The 6800-nt window shown below is 30.2% G+C and overlaps 1 long non-coding RNA gene across 1 annotated transcript; it reads right to left on the bottom strand.

The window, feature by feature from the left end:
- Positions 1–2685: 2685 nt before the first annotated feature.
- On the bottom strand, positions 2686–6314 carry LOC136075322 (uncharacterized). The gene is made up of 2 exons (XR_010635834.1): positions 6255–6314; positions 2686–2823 (listed from the first exon to the last, which is right to left on the bottom strand). It is a non-coding gene; the product is annotated as an uncharacterized LOC136075322 (long non-coding RNA).
- Positions 6315–6800: the final 486 nt, after the last annotated feature.

Genomic DNA, 6800 nt, shown 5'->3' with positions numbered 1-6800 from the left:
TAAACTAAAAAAAAAAAAAAAAAAAAAGGTTATAACATCATTATGAATAAAAATATTTTATTGTTAGTTTTTATTCCCCATGTTATAATAATAAGAAAAATATATATTATTAATAATTATTAACTAATATTAAATCTTATTTAAAATTAAACTAATATTAGCACAAAAATGAAGGCTCAAATTAATAAAACTTCAATTTATATCAAAAATTAAATTACAGGAAGTCGCAAATGTCTTAAGGGGTATACTCCCCCATTATTAAATATTGACAATAAATAACAACTTTTGACATAAAATGATTAACCATAGCATAAATGTAGAAAATTAAAAAAATTGGTCAACGGTTGCTGAAGTAACCGTAAAAACCCCCAAAATAAGCAAAAAATAAGATTTGCGCTGGCCAATTTTTAGCAAAAACTAATAAAAAAAAGGCTGAATGAAACTTTGGAAACACAATTAGAACAGATTTTTTTAAAAAAGGTTCTGGGCCTGAAGACTTGTGCTCTAAAGTTGACAATAAAAGAAAGTACATTTTTTGAAAAATTAAATTAGCCATATTGTTTTATTCATAAGTATTTAAAAATTCTATTCCGTTTAAAACACAGCTTTTATAAAAAGAAAAATTTGTTGAAAATTTCAGATAAAACGCTCAAGCGGTTCTCTTGGAATTTTGGCCGGCATATTGAAAAACTTCAAACTGAGAAAACGCATAAAAACTGAAAATAAAAGAATAAAGATCTACAAATATACGTAACATTATATATTGGACTATATTTAATATTAAAAACCTCCTGCTTCATATGTTTTACTTTCTTTTTCAGAGGTTTTTGTCACTTTTCTTTAGTTGTTTAGCCCTTAACTTTTGATGATGCAACTTGTTATCAGGTTTTAGTTTATAAATCGACCATTTAATGCGTGTTTTATTTATGTCGTTAGAACCATTTAGTGTATAAAAACCTGGAACCATGTTCAGTTTTTCATATATTAGGATTGAAGACTTCATCCCAATGTTAAATTTGGCAACAGCATCATAAACACCAAACTTCAGCAAAGTCAGCGAGACATATTTTGTTTTTGGTATGCGATCCCAAATTTTCCTATGGAAAGACTCACTTGCATTTTGCGTTTTACCATGCAGACATTTTTTAAGCTCATCTTCTTTTGTGAGCTCTTCAAATACAGGTCTGATCTTGTATACAACCTCTAAAGTTAGACTAGGTCCTGGTTTGTAGGTGTTAGTGCTATTTGCTTTGTCTCTGTTAAATTTACACCAGCTACTTACACCTGTTGGACAATGTGGATAGTCCCAATAATTTTCTTTTGATGATGCTACATGAAAAAGGGTAGCAAGCGCTGCTGATTTCATGGCATCTAAATTACCAGTATTCTGTCTAATTGCCACACCAAAGAAGTTTTGCAGTCGATCAATTGTTGCATCTGTTAATCTACCACAACCGCCCAGTCCCCTAACTTTTTTTTTCAATGTCCGGAGTCTGGTTCCAACACTCTTCTGATAGTGTCCAACACATTCTAATTTATTTACTTTAATATTAGGATAAACATCCTTGGCACTATTGTAACTTTTGCTATCTCCATCACCTAAAAAATTAATGTACTGCAACTTATGTTTTTTAATTGATCGCTGGAAAATACGACTGGCTCCTTCACACTCCATTCCACCTGCAGAACCAACAAAATTCATTTTACAAATGTGGGAATTTCTCCACTTAGCATAAGCAGTAGGATCTTTTTTAAAAAGTTTTTGATTTAAGGAGCACCCTCTGCATATTCGACTCATCACCTCAACATCTAAAACTTTTCCACTGTCTATTGAAAGTGCTGCAAATACACCATTCAATGATAAAAATCCCCTACGCTGCCATGTGCCATCACATGATACACCAACATCAAGAATCTCATTAATGTCTTGAAATTGTAGTCTTATATCAGATACAGCATCAGTTATTGTTTCCTGTGCAACTTTCTCAGTAATATTAGTAATTTTTAAAACAAGTTTGTCATAGTTTTTTGGCGTCATTGGTTTTGGCATGTTCATGAGGGTTGTAAACCGTTCAATTCCGGAATGTCCTAATCCAAGAGTCCTCATTGTATATACTGTTCGATTGTTTATATCAGTAGGTGCGTGCCATAAAAATTTTAAATTAAATAAATTCTCGGTTGTTATATATCATTAGAAAGAGCTTCGATTCAATATTGTAAAAGTGAAAAAATTATCAAAATTGAACAATTCCATAAAAAGTTATGTCGTTTTTAGTACCGTTTTTTCGATATATGGATTTGTTGAAGAAACTGTGGTCAAAAAAATGTTTTTATGAACTAAAAGTTTAATAACTTTGTCAATTCTTATATAAATGCTTATAACTTTGTATCAAAAGATAGATGTAATAGTAGCCTGCAAATTTATATAGGTACTTAGTAACCGGGCGTGTTTTTTTATGGAATTGTTCAAGGGGCTAGAGGGGGCAACCAACCGCCCCTTTTACCATCAAAAAATGAAATTTTTATTCATAAAAGATCAATTTTTCAATAAATTTATTAATTTTCATATGCAATAAATTGCTATAATTTCCTTGTAGACTGCCACCAAATAGGAGAGGTTCATTTTTTGAGTTAGGGTGTATGTGGGGTAATGATTTAAAACACCCTATTAATAAAAACGATTCATTATAAATATTTTGATTCTTATTAAAAAGGTTTTTTTAAAAATCATCAAAATAAAATTTATTATTTACAACATTACAACAAACAAAGCTGCACACTCATTGATTCGGGGGAAGGGGGCGTGTCCACACTCCCTCCAACCTAAAAAACATAAAATACTTTATATAAAATTTTGTTTAAAAAAGAAAAAGAAAAAAAGCAATGACAAGTTGGACTTTTCATACGGAGAGCCGGGTGTCCCCTGCAGACCATATTTTTTTGTCTGTTTTAAATAATATTTGAATTAATTTGAGTCTTGGCTTTTAATTAATGATTAAAATATTAAATTCCAATAATGAAACTAAATATAAATCATTGTTAACAATAGACACGGCATGAACATAAGCCAGAGCCATCCATCAAAAAAATTGAGAGTTCCATTACTCGCTGTACATTTCTTTTGCAAATTCCACTACTTGCTATACATTTCTTTTGCGAATTCCACTGCTTCCTTTACATTTCTTTTGCAAGTTCCACTACTCGCTGTACATTTATTTTGCAAATTCCACTAATCGCTATACATTGATTTTACAAAATCCACTATTTCCTGTACACTGCTTTTGCAAGTTCCACTAATTGATGTACAGGTTATTATTATGCAGGTTCCAGTACTTGCTGTACATTTATTTTGGATGTTCCGCTTGTTGAAAATTCCGAATGCTCAAAATATGATATTGATATGACCCAGATTAGCAATATTACCAATTACCAATTTATGCCTTGTGTTGCATACTTTGCTATCGTACAATTAATATGCTCACATACAGCAGTTAATTGGAATTACGAAAATATTAACTCACCTGATACAATATCAGTAACCAACTGTATTTTTTTCATGCAATAATCAACAGCTTCAGAATCAGTTTTATCTTTAGACCAGTATGATATAGAGTAAATGATATCTGTCTGCGTTTTTTTTAAGTTTTTCAACTCTGCCATCATACATGTTTGTCATTCTTGATTCAGTATCATACCATTGATAGCAGAGATTTCTGCCAACAATTCTGTCTAACATAACATCATTTAAATCAGCAACTTGCTTTGTTGACAAGTTTTTATGTAAATTCAAAATTTCACTTGTAGTAAATATAGATAAATGTCGCTCTAAATTTCGTTTTTCTTTTTCATCCATTTTTTTTTGCGTTTTTCAGTTTGTCTTTAAGAAATCTCAGTCCTAATTTTAGCATGTTGCAGACGACTTTTTAGTCTTTTTTTTTCTTGCCTCCTGCATAGCCCAACTAATAACATTTTCTCTTGAATAGTTGCCGAGATTTTCAAGATAATCCACTGTCCTATTCTTTTTTGTTCTTAATTTGCAAAATATATAATCAATTGATGCATTAGGGGATCTTCCTTTTGCAGCACTGAACATTCCCATTAACTCTTCACTATCTATGTTATGAAGTCTTGCACTTGCTGTCTCCTCTTTAAGTGTCATTGTAATAGTAATGGCAAAATAGTGCTTGTACTGACGATTTAAAACCTCTTCTATTGCAACAAGACTAGCCTTAGTCATGGCAATAAGCTGGTCTCAATTGTGCATGTCTTTGATATCAATTGTAAAGTATTTGGTTTGAGAAAATTTCCAAAGAAATCTGTTTTTCTGGTAAATAGAGTAGTAGGATTACTTTTTGAACTTTTAATTGTTTGCACAATTTTTTTAACTATAGTGATACCACCAACATGATCAAAAGTTGCATTTTCGGATGATACATAAAACATAGTCATCCAGGGTCCTGTAAGAAGTTTTCCAAATAATGCAAGCATGCACATTTTTTTTTTTTTTGAGTATAGTATTTTATAAAAATGAAACAAGTATGGAACAGAATGTGAACCGGTTACCACAATACCTTGGAATGATACCTTGTGGAAGTTTGTTATTTCCTAAAAAATTTACAAATCCTTTTGTGTCCCCTTTCACATCTTTAAACCTCATCTATTTCATAGCTAAAACAATTTTGACTGCCATACAATCATATCCAAATAATTGACAAGTTGCATTTTTCAGAGACTTTAATGCTGAACGACATAAAATAGCAATTGTATCAAGAGTAAGATGGTTGTAATTGTAAGATGGTTAACCGAAACTCTATCGGACATTGTGTTTGATATATTTGAGATAATCAAATTACGACACTCTTCAAAGGGTTGCAAATGAAAGTTAAAATAAACTAAAGCAATATGATCTACTTCATTACATATATGGTTTGCATAATCAACTGCTGTTCCACCTGGTAATTGGTCAATAGCAATAACCTGGCATTTATTTTTCGATGTTAGGTGAATGCTATTGATATGAAAGTGTTTTTGCGTTTTTGTATCAAACCCTAATGTAAGGTGATTATTAGTAATAGCCCATTCTGTTACTTGCAGGTCAGCAATACTGCCTAGCTCACAGGCCATTTGCTCAACAGTAATACGGTGAGGAATGTTATATAAAACAACACCAAAATATTGCCCCATTTTCTCAACAAGAAATGGTATGTTACTTGTTGGGACATTAGACAATAACATGCTCTAAATTATCATTCCCATTTGCAATGGATAAGTTTTATCATCTGACGTATTTGTATTAAGTATATTGCCCTCCTCCATCTAGGTCATATCATTTTCGAAGCTGGTAATAATCTTTTTATTTGTACTAATAGCAGCATTATGCTTGAGAATTACTTTTCTTACTTTTCATTGGTTTAGTAGCAATAAGATTTCAAATTTGTCTACTGTAGTAATATGCTTGTAGTTTATTTTTTAAGTCTCTAACCTCTGCTCTTAAACCTTTGATAATGTCTTCTTATCTTTTAACACTTTGCCTTAAAACTTTTAATTTGTATGGCATAGTGTTTAATTTTGCTTTCACTTCAGCAAAATTAAACACTCGATTCAGTGTTTTGTGCAAATACTAGCTAAATTTGAAGATAGATAAGACAATCTACTTCTTAGTTTTTTTTTCCTAGGTGTCACATTCTCTCGTGAAGTATATCTATTTGACGCATTTTCACTGAAAGCTGAGCTTAATTGTTCACTTTGAGTTGGAGATAAAACACTGCCTTGGCCAAAAAAAATTCATAATAACTAATCCTGAAAAAATGTTTTGCCCAGATTTTCAATTTATTTACTAAATTTTCAATTTAACTTTTTGATGTTATGACTCTAAAATATTGAGTGACTTGATTATAAGTTTTAGTTGCTGATTCCCTGGAACTAACATAGACAAAATAAAGGTGTCCATTCATACACTCACTGGTTTGAACAGGCAAGGAGAAGTTATCAATTAAAAATTTTTTGGTTGCACCATAAAATACAATACTTTTTTTGGGACCTGTGATAGCTAGGGGAAAAATATTTATTAAGTATTGAAATCATAGTAAATATAAAATAATATTCACCAAGTTTAAATACTTTAACCTAAAGAATATTTTCATTTCTTAACTTAAGGCAGACATAAAACATAATAGTAAAAATAAAATTCAAATATGCTACTTAGACTACTACAAGCGATTGCAGAATTGTAACACTAGACAAACAATACATACCTGTTGCAAACAAATGTGAGTCAACAACAAAGTTTTCAATTTATTTTTTTTAGTTTACTATGAATTAATTTAATTATTTAGAAACAGAAACACATATATAAAAATATATATAATATAAAATAAAAATACATAATACACACACACACACACACACACACACACACACACACACACACACACACACACACACACACAGATATATATATATATATATATATATATATATATATATATATATATATATATATATATATATATATACATACAATATATATGTGTGTGTGTGTGTGTGTGTGTGTGTGTGTGTGTGTGTGTGTGTGTGTGTGTGTGTGTGTGTGTGTGTGTGTGTGTGTGTGTGTGTGTGTGTGTATACAATACAAATATATTTATATTTATACATATATACAAAATATGACAAATACATTTTATGTATATAAGAAATAACTTTAAAAAATCTTTTTAAAAAAACATTATCTTGTTAGAATAACCTAATAATTTTATTAAACTAGGTATTTTAATTACTTTAGACATTATAATAATATTAAT

This window comes from Hydra vulgaris, chromosome 01 (genome assembly GCF_038396675.1).
Source record: "Hydra vulgaris chromosome 01, alternate assembly HydraT2T_AEP".
NCBI classification, from domain to species: domain Eukaryota; kingdom Metazoa; phylum Cnidaria; class Hydrozoa; order Anthoathecata; family Hydridae; genus Hydra; species Hydra vulgaris.
Note: the sequence above shows the minus strand (reverse complement) of the source record. Positions and strands in the feature narration are given on the sequence as shown.